Source organism: Acartia tonsa, chromosome 3 (genome assembly GCF_053477335.1).
Source record: "Acartia tonsa isolate MP-2025a chromosome 3, ASM5347733v1, whole genome shotgun sequence".
NCBI classification, from domain to species: Eukaryota; Metazoa; Arthropoda; class Copepoda; order Calanoida; family Acartiidae; genus Acartia; species Acartia tonsa.
The window spans coordinates 234,020-258,650 of NC_137262.1; the positions used below are offsets into that span (position 1 = coordinate 234,020).

Here is a 24,631-nt window from a genome sequence, read left to right on the forward strand (position 1 = left end):
GGGTAATTTACAGCCCAATGTCCCCTCCCCCCTCCCTGGTATTGCTAGAAACACGTTATACCATACAATTTTACAATAAGTTTACGTCAAATATTTAATAATATTTGTTATTTTTTTTATAATTATCAATGCTTTATTAAGCTTTGCTTTTTACAGATGTTGTCATTCTTGTTTGGTATTACGACAAGTTAATTTTATTTAAGTTGATTTTATACAACAAATATCCTGTAAAAGGGTTTTATTTAGAGAGATCTATTTACTAAATTTTACAGCCATATATTAATTAAACATTCAGAAGTAGCATTTTAGTGTTTTATTTTTCCTTCCTACTTTTAAACTTGCTTATAAGACGAAACCCAATCTGTACAACTTGATACATGTGACGTCATAAAAATGAGGGATTCTCCATCTCTTTTTTAGGGGTTTTCTTTTCCCACTTCTCCTGTCATCTACCTCATTTTTATGACGTCATAGGAATCAAAAGTGGTACAAAAGTGCTACATATTTGGCTTCGTCGCCTTAATTTTGGATTAATGGGTATATGTCACCACTGCACTGTTATGGATGAATAGAGCTTATTTTGTATTGGTTTATATATTGTTCATCTTGTAAGTATCTTTAATGATTTGTATTTATTCAGATAAATAAAAGAATGAGATATAAGTTACTGATTCCATTGCTGATATGGCATAATCATATACAATCTTCACATTCAGAAGGTAAGTTTTTTGGGTCATATTATAGACAGCTTTAGCGATTATAATTCGGTTCCAAAGCCATACTGGAAATGTTTTTATATCAAGGCTTTTCTGTAATAGAGGTAAAATAATTGAATCTATTAATGCAAGTGGTAGATTTACAATTTGACATCAAACCTACAAAATTCTATCTAACAATTATGAAATATAATATATCCTTATTTAAAAGTAACAAGATGTCTTCTGTCTGTCTTTGTGAAGGTCTCGCTTACTGATGGACCAGTATGGTTCTTCTTTAATGTGAAGCAAAAAATAATTTGAAAAACAACATAAAATGTAAAGAGTCGACTTACTCCTCCCCCCCCCCTTTTTCTTAAGTGCCCCTAGAAGTTTCTCGGTGCACCGCCACTAGTATATTACTAAACTGATTTGAAATAAATACGTTCATTGTATTTTTGCAAATGCTTGTATCTTTTTTTTTATTCTAAACCATCAATAAATCAAGTTTTAAATAAGAAAAACGTTGGCGAAAATTCATATTTTTTGGTTGCTGAAACTTTAAATTTGATATTAATATTTAACGTATATAATTGCTGTATGACAGATTTATTACTTTTAAGTGAATGGTTGTGTGTATGTATGGTTGCGGGTATTTATAGTGTTGTTAAACTGTCTTGCAATTTGTTGAATTTTTATGGTTTGTTGTCATCCTTGTTTTTTAAAGAATGTTTAGAAAATGTATATGTGTGTGTGTGTCTGTGTATGGGTATGGGGTTTATTTTGTGTGTGTATGGGTTTATATGTGTGGGTATTTATAGGGCTGTTAGTCTTGCAATTTGATGTGAGTGTATATATTTCAGTGCGTTTTGTGTTCATAATTATCTCTAGAAGGATGTCAGTCAAACTTTCTAAATTCTAACATCCCCCCCCCCCCCACCCAAAAAGCCGCATACAAATCTTTTTTCTCTTTTTTTACAGGGAGGGAAGGAACATTGGACTGGTTATTACATTAGTCCTCAAAGTTCTAGATTAACATTTTAGGGTCTTATTGAATTTTTATTGGTTTATTAAGTTTTGTGTCTAAACGTTTCAACTACTAATTGAAAACTGAAAACTACAGAAAGGGACATTTTGTACATCATTATTTGAGATGTACATCAATTTATCGGCCATTGTCTTATCCCTTTGTATCCCTGATTCTTTAATCGTTTCGGTTTCGTGTGTACAATAGAAAGTTATTGATGCGAGGGCATGGTAATATGGCCAATTTATACAGTAATGATAAGCCAGGGATTTAAATGGATAAGACAATGGCCGATCAATTGATGTACATCCGTAGTTATAAAACACCAAATTATCTCTTCTGTAGATTACAGTTAATGGTAGAAGCGTTTATACACTTAACTTTATGAACCAACCAATAAAAATTTATTAAAGTCCCCAAAGATGTTATGGCAACAAATAAGAAAACGTTATTATAAAACTTTGGGGATAAACAACTAAATGTTCCCTACCTCACTAATTATTAAGCACTGATTACCTCTCCCACATTAATTTTCTAACATGGTTAAAAATAAATAGAAAGACTGACGTACTTGTGATGATTATAGAGTTGCTACGCTTTCTAAATTAAATATATTACACAATTCCTCATGCTGAGTTTAAAATGGATAGGAAAGTTTTAATATGTCTAAATTAACTATGATATCTATTATCAAAATCAGGGAAAAGGAAATGTGATTCTGACAAACAATTCTAGAGGAAAATTTTACCACAACCCCCTTCTCTTTTTTTCTCCCCTTCTTACCCACTCCTCTTCAGTTACGCAAAAACAAGTTTTACTCAACAAAATATTATATTTTGCGGCATTTTCAATTTTCAATTTGAATTAATTGGCTAAAAAGCAGCGCCTGTGTCAAAATATTTTTTAAAAATGCACAGGATAATAATGCTCGAGTTTCAAATCATAGCTAGCGTACATAGTCTATACATAGAAAAACTTGAGCGAAGCTACTCTATAATTCTAATTATGTTATAATGTAACGCCATGAGAGAAATGATATTTTCTCAGCTGCTATTAAAGCAAGACCTCTGATTTTTCTGTCAGCCTACATTATGGAGCATATCTCAAGGAAAATACCATCCATGGCAGTCCGACTGCTTTTTAGCACCATTTTAACCGCTTCTATTTTTTCGTACTGATCTTTGGTATTTTTGTCCCGATTTAATTTTTTTTTATAAGAAATTTTTGTGTTTATAGATGTAAGAAAAAATAATTTTTAATGTTTTTTTTATATAAGTTAGATTGCTAGATTTTTGTGAAGTTTTGTATGTGTCACTTTGGGTACAGTTCGGGTCCACACCACTTTGAACATACACTGCGTGTAAAGTACAGTGTAACAAGCTCATTCACCCGGGTAAAACCCAATAGACAACCAACTCTTTGATAGCACGACCTTTGTCTAGAAGTCCTAACTCTGCTTGGTAATAAGTTGCACCTGTTTCCCTTACTACTTTTGACATAGCAGCAGGAAGCATTTTTAACGTCTTTGGCTTTGGAAACCACCACAGGACCTATGTAAACTTTTCTATAATAGACCCCTAACTGGTCCAATAATTATTGAGATCTTAACCCTTTACAGTCGGGCCCCTTGCCGCACCTTAATCGGTCGGGGGGGGGGGGGGGCGTTCAACGCCCCCCCTAATTATCTCAGTTCCTATTAGAGCTAGAGGGCTAAATTTTTTTGTGCAAGTCCCCTGTTTGATAATGAATTTCCGACCTTTTATAAGTCTAAGTCAATTTTCGCTTCCTTCACCCTTTTTTTTAACAACCTTTGTTTTTAGGTCTTTTTTTAATTAAAAATTTCAAACGGCTGTAATTTTCTTATTTTTGAAGCTAGAAGAAAATTTTTTTCCCAGAAAATGTTTATTTTTATGTAAATTTTACATTAGAAATATCAAAATATAAATTTCAGCGGCCGCAGCTGTACTTGGCAGCTGCCAGCCGCCGCAGTCGGCGGTCGGCGGGAAAACGGCGGCGGATCTTCATGAAATTTTAATACGTTATGTAGACATGTAAGAAAAGCTTAGGTTTAAAATTTGAAGTCTCTAAGTCAAAAATTGCGGCCACAGGAGCCTTTTAAAGATTTCTGGAGACCTGGAGGATCAGGACCTGCAGGATCATACCTGGAACCTGAAAGTGACTTGAACACCTGTATTTCATATAAGGATGTACTACTAGAGGATATTTTTGTATTTTGGTATGATAAAATGCTTTGTTTTAGTCAAAAAAATATTTTTGCTCTTTACCTGGATGACCCTGCCAGGTTTGCTGGCATCCTGTGCCCGCCAAGATGGAGATATTCAAAAAATTCCAACTCTCAGTTGTGTGTCATACCCATACTTAAAAAGTCAAGCAGTTTGGGCTCTTTATCTTTCACACACAGAAAATGAGATAGAAAAAACCGGATGGGGGGGCGTTCAACCCCCTCCCCCCCCTCGACCGTTAAGGGTTAAGATTCAGAAAAAAATGAACGCACAGATATTCTGGTAACGATTATAAAGTTGATGTGCTTGTAACAAACCTTCATCATGAATGGTTATAAAAAGTATATTGCCAATCTGGGAAGAATTTAACAGCTCATGCTAAACTCATCACTAACATCAATATTGACAGTTCTGTCTTGTGCAGTTTTAAAGGAACAAGACAATGGTGGATGAATTCTACATCCCCAATAATGATGCTCATAATTATCCCTTCTGTAGATTACAATTAGAGGTTAAAACGTTTGGACACTTAAAAAATGAATTAACAAGTCAAAATCAAAACATTCCTATAGAACTTTGGGGACTAGTGTAATAAACAGCCCAATGTCCCCTCCATTCCTGAGTTTTAGGAATTTCTAACGCATAAACTAAAATGTATGTACGTACATTAAAAGTACTTTACTTGTAATTTTGATTTATAGAAGTGTCTTATTATGGTTTGAGCGAATCTACTCTACAAAAAAAAATTGGGGAGTATTTTTTCATATTTATTTTCAAAAAAATTTGAGAGGGTTAAGACAAGGGACGATATATTCATGCGCACCCCTAATTATGATAAATTGTTAACAAAGTTGTAAAGCCAACGAGAACTTTTTTTTTAAAAACTTTACAGACTTTACAGTCTAATTTAAAATCGTGATTTAAATCTTGAACCAAAATTTTAGCGCCAACTTTAGGAAGTTTATATAGCAACTGGCCTTTCTAAGAAAGCAAAGCTTTTATATAATAAAATAGTCGGTCAGCAATAGTAAATTTGGGCATGTTAAAGTTGGCCTATCGAGTTTAAAACTGTCATGCCAAATCCTTTAACAATAAGGTATGATTTGGAAAGCGTAGCAGCTCTATAATCGTTGATAGAAAGGTTGTAGATTCATTAAATTATTTTTTTTAAAAATATTATAAGCAAATATTGTCATAACTAAGTACTAAGCATGTATTAAAAGCTTCTAATATCTTAGATCATATTCTGGTTAAAAAGTTGGGATGTTCATACCGTACTATTTTAGAGCTTCGCTTTTTTGGACGTTTTCATTTTTGTTGTATAGATAACTTTAATCCATTATACTAAAGTAACAGGATGTTTGTGTGTCTGTACCGAAGGATCTCAATAACCGCTGAACCGATCGGGTTCTCCTTAACAAGGTAGCTTCTCATAGGTCCTGGGAAGGTTTATAACTATTTTCTTGAGTGTGGGACACCCCCAACCCCCCAAAAAATGAAAAATACCCCGTTCCAAATTTTTTTTTTTTTACTAAAATTAAAAATGATGGGCCTCAGCCCCCCTACAAAAAAAATTTCCCCAACCAAAAACATGTTATTTTCTTAAATCTAATATAAAATCTAAACAAAAAATAGTTATTAAATTTAACTCCCCCCGCCTCAAGTGCCCTAGAGGGCTCTAGGAGCGTAGCCGCTAGTCCTTATAATAAAGTAACAGGATGTCTATCTGTTTATACCAAAGGATCTCGCTTACTTCTGAAACAATAAAGTTCTCCTTTACAGGGTAGCTTCTCATAGGTCGTGGGAAGGTTTATAGCTATTCTTGGGGAGGGACAGGGTACCACCAAGATAATCGCAAAAAACATAACTAACCCTAACGAACGGGAAAATAATAATATTTTTTGGTAAACAGCAGAACTTAACATAGATTAAAAACATTTTACCTTACCCTAGGGCCTCTAGGGGCGTAGCTTCTAGTTCTAATACATAAAGTAGTAAAGTAACATATACTAAAGACAGTCTATCTTTTCTAAAATTAAGGTAGGGTCGTATGTCTGGAAAATATAGCTATATATGGTTGTTAATTTAGACATAATAAAATAATACTATCTATGTTAAACTTTGATTTTTAATACAACAAGGATAAAAACATCCATAAAAGTGAAGCTCTAAAACATTAGGACAAACTTACATTAACAGAACTGAATAATCAGAATATAATGTATAAAAGTAGAAACAAAATTTTTAATAAAGTTAAAAACTGCTTAAATAAAGGATAATATTTAAGGACATACGTACATTTTTAGGACTTGAATATAGAGATGCTACAACTATAACATTGTACTTTGTTGTCGTAGAAATCAGTACTCCAAAAATCAGATCAATTGAACGATTATATCACATAAAAAATACTGTTAAAGAAGTTAAAAATAAAAATGTTTAAAATGGACGTACGGACATTCTGATAACTATTATAGAGTTGCTAAGCTTTCTAAATCGTACCAAACTACTACAGGAATCAACATACCAAGTTGGAAATCGATAGGACAATTTTACTACGTCTAAGTTTGTATTGTTGAGGACATTAGCATGATATTTTGCAATTTTTAATAACCAGGAACCAAAAAAGTGAAATTCTGCACATAGGCAAATTCTGAGGCAGATTTTGTACAGGAAATATATGCACATAAAAATGTTTAATGTTTAAAATATAAAAACTTAAAAGATTTTAAACCAAATAATAATTCAAATTTTAAAGGTAGTTTTTTGGTTATTTGTTGTTGTAAAATTTAAATTTGGTCTACTGCTTACTTGCAACTTAAATACTAACTAAAAAAATATGGGTGCGGCTAAGAGTTACAACAGGGATAATTATTCTCAAACATCATAAAATTAAAAATAGGTTATGTAAAATGATAGGATAAAGTTTAAACAAACTAGTGACTGTGCCCCTAGAATCTAGTAGCTTTGTACTCGAAGGGGAAAGGAATAAAAAGAAATACCAAAAATAGTCTTAAGATAATGCAAGATTTAAATAAAAAAATAATTAGTCTGAAAAAACTCTGCGTAAAAATGTTTCCAAATATGGTAAAATCATGAGTTAGGGGACATTGGACAATAAATCAAACTGGTACTCAAAGATTATATGGTCCAAACTTTTCCACTAATAATCAATCTTCAGGAGGGTTTACTATGTTTATCATAATTGGCATGTTCATCAACTTGTTGTCAATTTTATTATAATCACAATTTCAAAAGTCATAAATTACCTACATAAGACAGTATTTATCATAAATTATAAGACCATTGACATGTAAGTAATTTTATTTCTACTTTAGTTGCTGGGCTTGCTAATCTTGCTCATCTTGACATAGATGATGTTGTTCAATTATGGGAGGATAAAGTTCATAGATTGATTTCAAACACACTCCCAGTCCTTGAAGGTAAATTTACTTTTTATACTTTTTAAATACTTATTTAATACATGTTATTTTAGAAATGTATAATTTTTTAGGTTAAGCTTTTCTATAATTAGGGTCTGTACGTTCGTCAGTCCATGAAAATCATTTTATTAAAAATGACGTCATAATAGAATAGTACATTCCTATATGACGTCATTTTGGATTTTTCAGCCAAAAGATTTTAAATCTAGTGCCTATAAAAAAGGATTTTTTTAAATTGGCCAAAATTTCCCAAATTATGTCTTATTAGAATAATGGACTATTCTAATATGACGTAATTTTTATAGACATTTTAAAGAGCATCTCTGACCACGGATAGCTCTATAATCGTTTCCAGAAAGTCTGAACGTCCATATTTTGACCAAAAGTTTTTTTTATATAATTGTCCTATTGATGTGATTTATGGAACAATAATTCCTAGGTCAACAAGGTACAATATTTTAGGCGAAGCATCAAGTCCTCAAACAAAATATCATTTAAAAGATCCTGTATTAAATAAATTTTGCGTAATGTTTAAATACAATTTTGTTTATACTTTTAATTAATATTCTGATTATTATGTTTTGACACTCAATTTATTTTCATTTGTTTTACCATTTGATTTAAGAGCTATGCTTTTATGGATGTTGTGATCCTTGATACATTAGAAATTACATGACAAAGCTTTCCAAATGTTATTTTTATTTGGTCATTTTTTCCTTGCATAGATTATCCTAGATGTGGCCAAGCAAATCCAGGTAAATTATTTTCAGAAACACGATTTTAATATATAATTCAATATATTTTTTTATTTAAATCGTGGTGAAATATTGTTTAATTCAAACTTAGTTGAACAATGTGGAAGTGATTGGACTGTTGATCCCAAGACAGGTTAATCTTGATAATAATTGATGGTCAAGGGGCAAGGCACAAATGCAACTTTAAATTAAGTAAGCAATGTGTGTTACTCCTGTAAACATATTCTAATATGTTAATGGTGTAATGCAATTTTTGCTGCTTTACATGTTTAACCCAACCTAAAAAATTATAAAAGAGGATATTTTTACAAGAACATTTACTTTACCTTACAATTACCCCAAAAAATAATACTTGTGCAAGCCATTTAGAATGCAGCTTCTTGTTATTTATTGTTATTTTTAGGAACATGTTACAAACTTTACGATGCAGATTATTATCCAGTTTTTCTACCTCAGTACATCACAAGGGATAACGCAATAACAGAATGTAAAAGACTGAACTCTGAAGCTGACTTAGTCTCTTTTGTTAATGAAAGAGAAAAAGATTTTGTAATAGGTACATTACTACTTATTAGTGATTTTTACAAGTTATTGCTATTATGTTCAATAATTGAAAATTTATAATGTGGCAAATCAAATCTTCACAGAATTTAAACAGTGTATTTGATAAATTTATTATATTTTTTTATAAATTTCTTAGATAGACTTTTGAAAGATGATAAAACAACAAATACAAGTTACAATTATTGGACTGGACTTGAAAGAACTGCAGCAGGTCAATATGTGTGGTCGGATGGATCCTCAGGTATAAAATATAGATTATGCTAGTGCACCTTAACATTTTAGGGATTTGTTAAAGTTGGTCGAGGAGAGATTTCTTTTTGTTTGCGTTTTCAAACAAATTAGTATTATCTAAATAATACTTTCAGTAAAATTAGTCTATTCAATAATTTGAATTATTCCATCCTAGGCAGAAATATGATTTTCTTGGCTGTATTTAAGATAGAGGGCTGTTTATTAGATGATATCATAATATCCGACTTTCTGTTTCATATTTTATGTTTAAGTGTATGTTTGTCAAATATAGGAACTTTTATATGAAAAATGTTAACCCCACAAAAAATGTAAAGGCTTCTTTGTGTAAAAAAGGACCTACAGATAAATAAATTGGGTAAAAAAGCAAAATCAAAATAACAATTTCACAAAACTTCTATATTACAAAAAGAAACTTCTCATTAGTTATTAGCTTTCTAGCTCAACTAGAAGTTGCTGAAATAGCCCCCCTCCCCCTACTCCAATATTAGGGATTGGATTCATGGTTTAAATATAATCATTTTTAGCTAAATCCATAGATATTTTAACTGCACTTATAAATGATATATATATAGAACATAAAAATCTTTTAATTTGATTATTTGGTTGACAGTGTGACATAAAACATTACTTTTATTTCAGCTGCAGCAATTCTTACTTCTGGTTTAAACTGTCCTCTACAAACTTGTGTTTCAGTAATCTTTTTTTCTAGATTTAATAAAAATATAAACTATTTTTGATTCTTTAATTTCATTACAGATTCATGTAATTTCACAGTGTGGCACTTAATTTAAAACTTAAAACAATTCAAGCTTAAAGAATTTTAACATATTTTTTTCAAATTACTTTAATAGTTTTATTAATTCTAGATGAAAACTACTGATTTTACATTGGTTTGTGAATCTTGTGATCACAGTCATCGACCCATATGCATGGTAAAAGAGACATATAAAAAAATAGGTATTTTTTTAATAATACATCTAAAGACCAAAGAAATTAATTGAAATTTTAATGTTTAATGCATAGAAAAATAGTAGTTAAAAATTGATAACAATTTTTAGATCCTAAGACAGATGCAGTTGATGTTGTGTCTGATTGCTGGGAATCTTGTCAATTTGAGGACGTTAAGAGATTTAAAAGTTCACAACCCATCATAACAAACTACACTAAACTACCAATTGCATTGACTTATGTTAGGAACTGTATACATCAATTAAAGTTATTGAAGTTGAAAAAGGTTTTTGCAGTAAGGACCATGTACGGATTGACATATTAGTGAAGCTAAACATAAGCTCCAATAGTACAATCATAAATGTGTATTACAGTTGATCTTAATAGGAATTTTTGCCGTAATGATGATAGTAGGACAAGGATGGTTACATTCCAACTTCACCAAAGGAATGAATTAACAGAAAAATTTAAAAATGTTTTTTTTTAAAACATCAATTGCCTCAATTCGACTTTTTTATAAATAGACTCAGTTTATTTTATATGCTCATTAAGGGAAATTGTTTTAAGATATGATAACTTTTGATGTAATTTTTTTTTTAATTTGATGTATCCTGTTTCAAAGGAACTTTTATTAACCAAATTGATTACTTAATTTTCATGATAGTAAAATAAAAACTTCTGAAAATTCAAATATGAAGAATTCCTGACTGGACATGTTTCTTTGATAACTGTTTTAAAACTATTGAAGATAGAATAAAGTAAGATTTTTTTATCAAAAATAGTTATTCTCTTTTAAAACCATATTTTATTTAAGAGAAAAATACAATTTATTAACATTTTGGGTACAGTCCCTTTCGTAACATTGCTCCACAAGGGGCGATGATTTTCTATAGCCCCTTGATGGGGCTATAGTATAGCCTCTTATCATATGGAGCGATGTGAAAGCCCCTTTTAAGGGCCGTTCATATCACCCCTTATGATAAGAGGCTGTGCTATAGCCCCTTCATGGCCTCTTAATAGCTCCTTTAAAGGGGCATTTATATTGCCTCTTATGATAACAGGCTATGCTGCAGCCCCTACATCGCCACTCCATTGCCCCTTACTCGCCCCTACATTGCCTCTTCTCCAAATTTATATTACATTGCAACTTGATGGCCCCTACATTGCCAATCCATCACCTCTTCATTGCCCCTTCATCGCCTCTACATCGCCCATCCTTCGCCCCTCCATCGCCCCTCCATCGCCCCCTCATCGCCTCTAAATCACCTCTTCTTCAAATTTATGTTACATTGTAACTTGATGGCCCCTACATTGCCAATCCATCGCCTCTCCATTGCCCCTTTCATCGCCCCAACATCGCCCCTTCTCCAAATTTATATTACATTGCAACTTGATGGCCCCTTCATCGCAACTCAATCGACTCTCCATCGCCCTTACATCGCCCCTTCTCCAAATTTATATTACATTGTAACTTCATCGCTGCTTCATCGCCCCTACATTGCCCCTCCATCGTCCCATCATCGCCTCTCCATCGCCCCTTCTCCTAATTTATATTAAATTAAATAAAATTAAAATAAGACTTTAGATGAGGTAAGTCAAGTTAAGTTATTGGGTATAGTTGAAAAGGGTAGCTCTTTGTTAGGCATAATTAATCAAAGGTATATCAAGATGTATATTTTTGAGCAAACACAGTGATATTTTTTATAATTAATTTTATTATGCAGGAAGGGTAGCTTTATCAGGGATCTTAAGGGATAAGACAAACATAATGAATTAACAAATTACTGTTTCTGTAGATTAAAATTATTAGTTAACACATTTGGTAGCTTTTAAATAACTAACCAATCAAAATTTAGTAAAAGTACCCAAAGTTTTCCAACTAATAAATAAACAATTTAAAACTTGTGGTACTTGTGTAATTAACAGTCCAATTTCCTCTCCCTCTCTTAACTTTGTCAATTCATTATCATTATTTTTATAAAGATTATAGAGTTTCTAAATCATACCTTACTAATACAGGAATCACCATGCAAAGTTTGAAATTGATAGGACATTTCCAACATGCCTTGATTAACAAAAAGAGCTAACCGATACGGACGTACAGACTGACCCTAATCATATAAAAGCTTTATTTTAAAAATGTAAGAACAGATTTGGGGGGGAGATGGGATAATATTCTTCATGTGATGAATTTTCTGGGAGGGTGGAGGTACCCTCCCTCGAAATAGTTATAAACCTTCCATGAACCTAAAAGAAGCTTTACTGTAAGGAGTACCATATATGTTCAGCGGTTAGCCTTTCTACAGCCAAAAAATATACAACTTTATATAATAATCAGAAGGAATGACAAACAATAAATCTTGTTAAAACTAAGTCTAAACTACATTGTACATAGAAACATTGTTGTTCTAAGAAATATTACTCCAAAAATCAGATTAATAGAATAGTCAGTCATATCATACAAAAAAATGTTCTAAAAGAACATACATACTTTCTAGTAATGCATATAGTATTGCAACGCCAAATTGTACCTAACTGTTATAGAAATCATCATGCAAAGTTTGAAATTGATAGGATAAATGTAACATGTCTAAATTAAAGAAAATGTCTAACCTTTACGGACGTACGGACAAAGCAATCCTAATTATAGAAAAGCTTCCCTTTTAAAAAGGATATTATAATGAAAAGATAAAAATAAATCCTTATACTAAAGTAACAGGATGTCTGTTTGTACCGAAGGATTTCGCTAACCGCTGAACCGATTAGGTTCTGCTTAACAGGGTAGCTTCTCATAGGTCCCGGGGAAGTTTATAACTATTATAGGGGAGGGTACCATCACCCACCCAAGAGAAATCACGAAAAATCGAGAAAAAATTACGTTTCTTGATATTAATAAGAGATTTCAACAAAACATAAAAGTCAACGCAACATAGAGATATTTGAAATATTAAAAAAACATTTTAAGAGGCCTCTAGGGGCGTAGCCACTAGTATAAAATAAACTAATGGAATGAAATTTGTTAGGTAAATAGAATATTGAACAAGGATCACATAATGGACAGACAGACAAAGTAAGTTATAGAGCAGATGTTAAGAGAATATGCTATTACTCAAAGATAATCACGAAACCTAAATCTTTTGAAGCATAACCGATAGACAGACAAAATAATGTGCAGACTAAATGTCATAGGAATATTTACTAAACAAGGATGACAACATCATTAAGTAGCGAAGCTCAAAAATTATTAAACAACATCTAAAATAAATGATCTATAAAATATGTCATATATGTAGAATATTGATGTCACATATATAGAATATTGACTTAATTAATCCCTAAATTTCAACTGTAAATTTATTCATTCCCTGAAAATTTCCGCTGTTTATCTTGAATAAGATTCAAAAAAATAATGAAAAATCTAGGAATCGATCTAGCACCTCAATTAACCCATTAGTGCCGAGCGCCACTTTTATGGGCCGATCGAGCTGTAAGTTTCAGGGAAGCTTTATAATGGTCAAAACGGAATTCGTATTTTTTTGTTTTGCTCTAGTGGCGTGCACAGGAAAGTTGCAAAAAAACCCGGTTCGGCTTGGCCATAAATACCAACCAGGCATTAACACCCGTTTTTGGTGCTTTCCCCCAGTTTTAAAACCCGGTTGACCTGTATAAACCCGGTAATTTTGACCAAAAATCGAAAAATGTAATTTTTGAACGCCAAAAGTGAGATGAACACTTTTTAGAACTTTGATACGATCCGTAATTGAAAACTACACAACCTCATGTAATCTAAAGAGCTACAAGTATAATACGAAGCGATTTATTTCAAATTTAGTGTTTCGGCTATAGGTGCCGCCGTTTTCGGGTAAAAAAACCCGTTGCTCGAAGTTTTAAAAGACACACACTACAAAAAAAGAACATATAAAATTTGGGTGTTACATATCAGAAAACGAGCATAAAACTATTGGGTGACACCTATAGAGATTACTAGGGTTATTAGGGTTGCTCAAACCCTTACTAATGACGTAAACTGTTATTTTTATTGGTTGAAAAGTTAAAACCGGGTAATAAAAACCGAAACCGAGCCGGGTTTTAAAATTTTCGGGTATTTATGGCCAAGCCGAACCGGGTCATAATAGGGCGTAAAAAAACGATAAAAAAATCATATAAAAAATTATAATTTGAATAAAACGAATTCACAAATAGATGTACTTGTCAATTAACATTAGATTTCACAAAAAAAAACAGCGACTTTACTATAAAAACAAAAAAGTTAGAAGGGGTTTTTGAATTTTCATGATTTTCAAATTTTGTTGAGCTATACCAGCAAACGGAAGTAAGCTAAACTGCCTGCTCCAGGGGGAAATGAAAGTCAGGGTAGTAGAGGGGGGATTCATTCTGAGAATGATGCAATTATGAAGCCGGAAACCGGTTTTTTTTCCATTTTTCGGAACCGGGTTTTGATGCCCGGTTCGGCACTAATGGGTTAATATAAAAATTTTAATCAAAATTAGTGAAAATATGTAGAATGTGAATTTATTTAATCCTTAAAAATGTAAATTGTCTGTCTTGAAAGGAAACGAGAAAATTACAAAAACGTAAAAATATAGGAATCTAGCACCCAAATTAACAGACAGATGGACAAAACAATGTATAGATAATATAGGCATATGTTATAGGAATCTGCACTAAAACTTTCAGCTGTCTATCTTTTATATGAGCTGAGAAAATCACGTTTACCCCAATTCATTAATTACGGACAGACGGACGGATAGACATTTGGAATTATAGAGTAGCTTCGCTACTAAAACTTCAACAATAGCAGAGAAATTCACATGCTTAGCTTAATGATAAGAGCTACCTGTCAAGTACGAAAGGACTAACCCTTATTGTAGAAAAGTTTAGCTTTTAACAAAAACAATATTTTTATCTGATTTTTTGTCTGAAGCTCAAGATTTTAAAAACAACTGAACTGATTGAATTCTCCTTTTAAGGAAAGCTCCACATAGGTCCTGGGATGGTTTTATGCTATCTTATTTTTAGATTTAGGCCCCTTGATAGAATAGGTAGTTTTTCTGTCTCCTTATTACACTAAAAGGGGCGCAGCCACAAGTGAGTAATAACAAGGTTGACAATATCCATTAAAGTGAAGCTCTGAAACGGTAGGACAGACAAACATTAACTCCTATAGAGTGTCAGAACTAAATTTACAAAATAAAAATATAAAAGTTTTGACAAAATCATACGTATATTTGTTGCAAAACTTCTTGAAATACAGAATTCTGTTTAAGGACATACTGACATTTTTATGACTTGATTATAGAAATGCTTTGCTTGTAATCTTATACCTTATTGTGATAGAAATCAGTACTCCAAAAATTAGATCAATCGGATGATTATGTCACATAAAAAATTGTTTTTAAAAGAAGTTTAAAATCAACATTTTAAAATGAACACACGGACATTCTGGTAACGATTATAGAGTTGCTACGTTTCTAAATCGTACCTAACTACAGCAGGAATCATCATGAAAAGTTTAAAATCGATAGTACAACTCTAACTTGCCTAAATTAACGAAAAAGGTATTCGTTACATACGGACGGACGTACGGACCGACCCTAAATATAGAAAAGCTTCGCTTTTAAAAAGATAAACATAGAGAAATATAAAAGAAGAATCCTGGGTTTTATTGTCTGTAGTGAAGGATCTCGTTTGCCGCTGAACCAATATGGTTCTCTTTTACTGTGAATCTTGCTATAGGTCCTGGAAAGGTTTATAAGTATTTTATTTTTATTCCTTATATTAAAGTGACAGGATCTTTGTCTGTATGTATGTCTGTTTGTATTGCAGGATCTTGCTAACCGCTGAACTGATATGGTTCTCCTTTACAGGGTAGCTTCTCATAGGCCCTGGGAAGGTTTATAACTATTTTATTTTTATTTCTTATAATAAAGTAAAATTATCTTTGTCTGTATGTATGTCTGTTTGTAATGTAGGATCCCTCTAACCACTGAACCGATAAGGTTCTTCTCAGTCAAACCTTGGTTGGCAATATTTTTAATAAAATCTAAAAATTGGCTGTCCAGCCTTATTTTGACTAAAATTTTAATAAATTTAATGGGTTTAAATATTAAGTTTTCGTTCACACAGGAAGTATTAATTAACTTTTCTGTCCATGAAAAGTAATAAAATAATAAATATATTTTTGAATATATTGATTCGTCCATTTTTCGTTATGTGGGGGGAAGGGGAAAATTTTACAACCTCAAGAAATTTTTATTACTTTCAATTTTCAAAGGATTTATAACTTTTATCTTTTAAAATAATCGTCCAATCTTTACAAATTTTTCATTTTTCTAAGGATTATTTTATTCATTAATATTGATGGAAAAGTTCAAACATTTTTGAATCCATGGAAAATAAAAGAAAAAAAATGAGAGAATGACGGACACAGACAAACAAATAATTGTAGAGTAGCTGTGTTAATGAAGAACATTGAGACTACTTTTTTGGATTTTATTTTAATCATTTTTAGGGTCTTTATGAAGCTGAATACCTGAGAAGCCATTAGACTTATTTAGTTCTGCCTTTATAGAATAATAACACTGGTTTTTGCCTATTCTCTTAGGGTTGGTTTTTTTTATTTTAGACTTGATTTGAAATTTTATAGTATAGATGAGTGTGCATTCACTTCTGTATATAACCACGTTTACTTACTGTTTTATATTCGCAAAAAGCCACAATAACATATTGATTCAAGACATGTTTTTTTTCAATTATGAGAAATTTTTTAGTTTATACTATTTGGATTTATTATTACTTGGATCTTGTGCAAGATTATCCTGTACTCTGTCTCTAATGAAGTGAAACTTGTAGCTGGCTAATATAACGATACCCCTATCCAGCTCATTTAACCTGTCTTATCCCCTTCTACTAGGTAAACAAACAAACAGTTAAATGATGTCCATTAAAGCAACCTAAATTGACTACTATTTTCCTCCTGCCATAATATGCACGTAATAAGCGGTTTTCAAGTTTGAAAATGTAAATAAATGTGGAAGGGAATGGTCACCAAATACATGATAGTAGTTAAAGTTTATTAATTAGAGTTATAATTAAAGTTAATTAAGAGGAAGGGGACATGACCTGTAAATTATAACATTACCCAGTGATTTAAATCACGTTCTTTAATTTTTTTAATTGATGAAGGGTAATTTTGTTTATCTTGATTGGAGAGTGTTCATAATTTTTTTAACCATTGTCTTATCCCTTAGGACCCATGGTTAGAATACAAAATAAAGAAAATAATTGCTACATGTCTAAATTGCAATAGCCGTTCTCCGCCCACTTTATACAACCCCCCCCCCCCCCCCCCTAGATATACCACACTAAACGGTCAGTCGGAGGCGAATGAAACATAAATAAAGAAATGTCCGCCTCAAAAAGTTGTTCAATATCAAAGAGATGCTTGAAGTCTCTAAAATGACTCCTTCCCCTCCTTTAAGGGGAAAAACTGAAAAAACGTCATTTTCAAAAGTATGCCCACTTCGTGGGTGTGGGGGGCACTGAACCCGTCACCCCTGGGTCACTAAATATAAAGTCTAGGCGGCTCACATTCCTGAATTTTCACCAAGTGAAAGTCTTGAGTCATTATCTCTTATGAGAAAAAAGTTATTAATGAATTAAAATTTCAAATTGTGATTTTTTGATGGATTTCTTTAATGAAATGACAGGCCGGTCAATTTTTAGGCCATTTTTTGCGGTTTTTGGGCCGTCACGCCCAAACGGTTTGAGATAATCTCACGGGACCTTTTGCCCAACCTAAGTCTGGTTATTTGTGAGGTCTAGGAACAAAAATCAGACTTACGCAAAAGATTATAATAATAATCTTTACACAGAAAAATGGCACGAGGTGAGGGTTTGAGGGGGCAAAATGAGACGACCAGCGATTTTTGACGGCGCGCAGCGACGTCGTGCTTCATCCAATCAGGGATTTTTTTTTCTTAGACCTCACAAATAACCAGACTTAGGTCGGGCAAAAGGTCACGTGAGATTATCTCAAACCGTTTGGGCGTGACGGCCTAAAAACCGCAAAAAATGGCCTAAAAATTGACCGGCCTGTCATTTCATCAAAGAAATCCATCAAAAAATCACAATTTGAAATTTTAATTCATTAATAACTTTTTTCTCATAAGAGATAATGACACAAGACTTTCACTTGGTGAAAATTCAGCAATGTGAGCCGCCTAGACTTTATATTTGGTGACCCAGGGGTGACGGGTTCAGTGCCCCCCACACTCACGAAGTGGGCATACTTTTGAAAATGACGTTTTTTCAGTTTTTCCCCTTAAAGGAGGGGAAGGAGTCGTTTTAGAGACTTCAAGCATCTCTTTGATATTGAACAACTTTTCGAGGCAGACAGTTCTTTATTTATGTTTCATTCGCCTCCGACTGACCGTTTAGCCGTTATTCGCCGCCGAAGGCGTGATTTTTGGCGATTTTTGCCGTTTCCGAGGTTTTAATGGACATTTAGGAGGGGAAAGAGTTGTCCAATCAAGTTGATGATGAAGTACATTTTTGTAGGCAATTGCATTGGCTAAATTTCATGTGAAGTAAAATTTTTTGTACCTCCAACCGGTTTTGCTCCAGCTGAATCGATTTACAGATACCCCCTAAAAACCGGAAAAAACCGGTTTTTTATAAAATTCACGGCCGGTTTTGGCCGGATCCGGCTCAAATTTTGCATGGAGTCATCCTTTGATATTCCCAACAGTTGATACTTGACGCAGCAAGATCCCAGAAAAGTGTGGTATATCTACCCCCCCCCCCCCTCCCCAATTTACTGACCCCTTTGATTTTATTATTTCCTTTACTTAAACTTAAATCTAACCCAGGTATCTAAAGGGATAAGACAATGGACAATAATTTATGTACACCCTCAATGATGACACACAAAATTACCCCTTCTGTAGAACACAATTAGTTTGGACACACAACTTAATAAACCAACCAAATAGGGTTTATTTATTGTTTTAAACGAAGCTTTTTATAATTAGGGTAGGTCCGTCCATTACAGTTAGCTCTTTTCGTTAATTTAAACAGGTTAGAATTGTCCTATCGATTTCAAACTTTGTATGCTGATTCATATAACAGTTAGGTACGACTTAGAATTCGTAGCAACTCTATTATTGCTACTAGAAAGTCTGTACGTTCATTTAAAAGAAGCAGATTTTTTACTTTTTTGACAACAAATTTTTGAATGTTAAAATTATCCTATTAATCTGATTCTTTGAATACTGATTCCTATTTCAAGAAGGTACAATTTGATAAGCGAAGCATCTCTATAATCAAGTCCTAAAACGTCAGTATGTCCTTAAACAGTATCATGTATTTAATCAGTTTTGCAACAAATTTACTTACAATTTTGTACATATAAGCTTATTAATTACTATTCAGTTTATACAGATATGATACTTTACTAGTGTTAATGTTCGTTTGTCCTTCTATTTCAGAGCTTTATGGATGTTGTCATCCTTGTTTTTTTCATCAAATCATTGTATTTGTCTTCCTACTTAGAACTGAAAATAAATATATTTAAAAAAAACAGACACACAAATAATTTGTTGTTATTATAATTAAACATGATAATTAGTGGGGGGGGGGGGAGGAGAGGGAAGGAATTGGGTTAATTCCACTGGTGCTCTGTATTATACTGTAAAATAGACAAATAGACAGACAAACAGAAAAACATCCTATTACTTTATTAAAAGGATAGGATTGTCAAACAAAATACTCTTTTGAGCACTAACAACCTCTCTCCCCATCTATTTTTTCTGGTTTTAGGGCTTTGCTTTTATGAATGTTGTCATCCTTATAGAATGTATAGCTTAATACAATTGAGCATAGAACATTTAAATTTTAATTTACTAATATATTTTTACTTGTGATTATCATATCATTAGCTGCTGCACCCCTATATGCAGAGGTGGGTAGCCTAAAACTATCTAAAGGCCTAACCAACGCCTGCACTCCTCGCAATGAAAGTTAAGCTTCTTTGTATATATAATTTTTACTCCTCCTACTAGTCATGAAGATCGACTTTTACTTTCATTCGTCATATACATATTTTTTGTCAGAGAGATAGTTTTCTGCGGATTTTAAAATAAATGTATTGTATGTTTAGATATTAATATTGAAAAATTGAACCGAAATGGTTTTCATATCTATCGCATATATTACAGACAGTTTTCTGGTGATACTAAGATGAAGTATCCAAATTTAAATAATCACTTGAATAATAGTACCTAAACAGGATGATAAGATTGCTACAGATTTTAAAATAAAATAATAATCAGTTTTGTGGGTTCGGAAAAGTAGCTGCGCTTTTGATACGTTGAAGACTTTTACAATTTTTAGTTTTTTCTTATTGTCTGTCTATCTTTTATGTGTCTGTACTAATGTGTACTTGGCGTTCCTGCAATTTGCAGAAATACATCTGGATGTTTTTTTGACAAAATGTAAAAAACTCTGCTAAAAATACAGTCATACTTAAAGTAACCACCATAAATACATCTAACACAGGCATTTATTCATCCAAAATTGTCAGTTTTACAACTATTTCTTGCCAATTTTAAATCTAAACTTTTTTATATGTCATAAATACATCCTATACATTTTAATTAATAATAAACAATAGTGAACAGAAGTCATTATTCTCTATAGAAATATACATCAAAGTTACCAAAGGTGTTTTTTGATTAATCTAAAAAAACGGCGCATTTTTGAGTTGATTACTTCTAAAAAGCATGAATGATAATTTTTTCAGTGAGTTTTTAAGCTTTTTATATTGTTTTATAGAAAAATACTATTACTATCTTACTCAAAAGATAAACAAACATATTTTACATTCATTTAATTCTTATTCAACTTATTATAATGTTACACAATTCTGGTCAAACTTTGAAATCTCCTTCCACTTTTGGCATCTAATTGAACTGGAACTACTAAACAGACATTTATAATCCCCCCATCCTCTGTTCAAATACGGGTCAAAAGTAATATTTACGGTCAAATAATAAATCGCATGTCCTTACATCAACATTTAAGCTATTAATTTGTAGGTTGCACTTTTAAGTAAATTAATCAAAGTACTGTAACTTTTTTGTTTTTAAAGATAACTTTTTGGGATGAAAAGTATTAAATTTTTTTTTAATGTAACCTAAAATAATAAAAAGAGTTAGTCATCAAAAGTTTGTTCAACTAAGAGAAACGGGAAATATTGCAATTTGTAAGGATCTAAAAAGCGTTTTTCAGAAAGAGAAAAAGGAAATAATGACTAAAACTTAAATATGCACTTTCATTTAACCATTTACCAAGTTATTTCAATATAATTGATAAATCAAATTTAACATCAAGCATTTTTGACCTACATGTACCTATCAGTACAGCCGTATTTTTAGAGATATCAAACGGAATATGGACCTATAAGTATTATTTTACTGCTCCTTCTGGTTGATTCCCAAAACTGGAAAACGCAGTTTTATTTGAAACATTTGTATAAATTTGAAGAAGGTGCGATGAAGAGGCGATGTAGGGGGGATGAAGAGGCAATGAAGGGACGAAGGAGGGGCCATCAGGTTGCAATGTAATATAAATTTTGAGAAGGGACGATGGAGGAGTAATGGAGGGGTGATGTAGGGGCGATGTAGGGGCGATGAAGGGGCGATGGAGGGGCAATGTAGGGGCCATCAAGTTGCAATGTAATATAAATTTGAAGAAGGGGCGATGTAGGGGCGATAAAGAGGCAATGGAGAGGCAATGTAGGGTCCATCAAGTTGCAATGTAATATAAATTTGAAGAAGGGGCGATGAAGGGGCGATTGAGGGGCGATGGAGGAGTGATGTAGGGGCCATCAAGTTGCAATGTAATATAAATTTGAAGAAGGTGTAATGAAGGGGCAATGTAGGGGCGATGGATGGGTGATTTAGGGGCCATTAAGTTGCAATGTAAAATAAATTTATAGATGGGGTGATGGAGGGGCGATGGAGGGGCTATGAATGGGCTATCAGTTGTGATCTAGTTCTCAAGCAAGCAACACATAATTAGTTTGACCGCTATAATCCTATTCATGTGAATTACAGTTAAACTAGTAGGGTGACACAAAATTTTTATTTCTAAAAAAATGGCCAAGAAAGTTGATGTCGAGGTAGTGAAAGATGTATTAAAGAAAATAGGAGGAGAAAAGTGTGAAGTTGATGTTAATAACAACAAAGCACTTTTAAACTACCTATTTATTGTTTGCCAGCACATAATTTCCACTAGTGGATCAGAGTGGAAAACTGTTGGCAAAGATGGCAAATGCACAAAACTGAAGGATGATGTGAAGACTGCTAAGGCTGAGGCTAAAGAAGCGTTGAATACGGCAGATTACTCATTGCAACGTAATCTTAAGGGCAATTTTATACTTACTAGCCAGCCTAATGTTGAAAAAGGATGGAAAAGTCTCTTTGAACCCCATGATGAACATGACACAAGAACTCTGACAGAAAGAATATTAGATCTTGTCCAGGAGTGCTATGGTGTCAGAATTCCTGAATCTGACATAACAGCAGTACATGAACTAAAAAACAACTCTGTCCTGCTAAAAATCTGGAACAGAAAAAAATGGGTCACCCTATTTTGATTTGGTTTCTGCTGTCAAAAGAGGAGGAGTAAAGAAGTCAGATATACCGAAAAATGGAGGCGGGGATATGAGTGGGAAGGGGGTCCAGAAGGAGGGGGAGGGGGACAAGAAGGAGGGGGAGGATATGAGCAAGAATTGTGACTCTTCACATCCTGGGCCAAAGGTAAAGTCATACATTCCAAGGCAAAGATTCTTCATAAACTTCCAACTGACAAAAAATCGTTACAAGATTTTAGGTCATATAAAAATTCTAAAGAAAAAAGGATCAATTCACAAATTTGACACAAACCAAAATGGAGACATTAACATGATTGTCAAAGAAGGCGAAAAATCCGTTTGGTTAACTTACTATCCCAAAAGTGAAAATTCGTTTACTTACACCATAAGTGATATCGACAGCTATCTGCCTAAACATGTTGGTGTTAAATCTGATACAAAGCCAAAATATGTGAAAAAAGAATTAAATTGATTCTAAATTTAAAAATCATTCTCTGATATAAAATCTTATATATGTCTAAACTAACGTCACCACTCTACACTTTATCTCTACTGTATGTCACTAATCTCTTACTATATGATAATAAAGTTTACTATTTTGGGGTTTAATAGTATAACTTATAAAATTAATTTTCCAAATTGGCACTTTTTAATTGTAAAATTTAAACTTATCTGTTATTATAGGGCTTTGATGATGATATAGATTTAATTTCAAGTAATGGACAAAATGAGCTTATATTAAATAGTGATTTTGGGCATAGTTGTAAGTATGTTGATCAAAATGAATTTAAATTGCTAGTAATAAAAGTGAAAAATTTTCCATTTTAAGCTGAAATATTCGTAGTATTTCAAATAAATCAAATTATCTTAGAGACTTGATAAAGGAAACCAAAAACAAAGACTTTAATTTTTCTTGTTTATGTGTTCAAGAGATGTGGGGAATCAAAAATCAAGATTTAGTCTGTCTAAATAATTATAATCTAATCTCAAAAGATAGGGAAGTAAATAGGGGAGGGGGTTTGGCTATTTATTTATCTAACTTAAAAACTATGAAATTATCAAAGAATTCTTGTGCTTTAATGACAATTTTGAATCTCTAATAATTAAAGTTTACATTTCAAGAAACAAGTTTAAGATAATCGCAAATATTTATAGAATACCTAATAGCAATATACAATTTTTTTCTGATTGGCTTAACACAACTCTAACTTCTCTCAAAATTATGAATGCAGAAGAAATAATTCTTTGCTCTGACTTAAATATTAATCTGCTTAAATATAATGAACATTCTCCAACCAACGACTTTTTAAATATGTTAATCTCTCATTCTTTTTTACCAGTTATTACTTTACCTAGCAGAATTACACCAACAAGTGCCACTTTGATTGATAACATTTTTACAAATAAAAGGATGGATAATTACAATGCCGGACTTATTTACTCAAGTCTATCTGACCATCTCCCAATATTTTACTTAAATGTTAGTAATCCTGAGCAAAACAATGATTCTTTTTTACAAAAAAGAAATATGTCTAATGAAAATACTGAAATATTTAAGCAATCCTTATCCTCTTTTGATTGGTCTGACATAACTACAGATTCTAATCCAGAGAGTTCTTTTGAAAACTTTTCTAATGTTATCAATGAAAACTTTGAAAAATGTTTTCCTTTTAAAACTATAAAACCCAACAAAAGAGTTATCCCCCAAAATCCCTGGATGTCACCAGCTTTACTAAACCTAAGAAAGAAAAAAGAAATGTTATTTAGACAAAAATTTAAGGATAAAACCGTTGATAGCAATAGAAAATTTGTCATTGCAAATAATATTTATAAATCTGCAGTTAGGAAAGCCAAAAAAGAGTACTATTTTTCTAAATTCAATGAATTTTCGTCTAACATGAAAAAAACTTGGTCTACAATTAATCAACTTATTAACAAGAATAAAAAAACGCATTCTATCCCAAATCTTTTTACTGATGATAACAGATCTTATGAAAATTTTCAAGATATTTGTGAAGGTTTTAACAA

At 32.3% G+C, this 24,631-nt stretch overlaps 1 long non-coding RNA gene across 1 annotated transcript; it reads left to right on the top strand.

The window, feature by feature from the left end:
• Window positions 1–8,614: 8,614 nt before the first annotated feature.
• On the top strand, window positions 8,615–9,664 carry LOC145315032 (uncharacterized). The gene is made up of 3 exons (XR_013877926.1): window positions 8,615–8,719; window positions 8,864–8,968; window positions 9,619–9,664. It is a non-coding gene; the product is annotated as an uncharacterized LOC145315032 (long non-coding RNA).
• The last annotated feature ends 14,967 nt before the right edge of the window (window positions 9,665–24,631 follow it).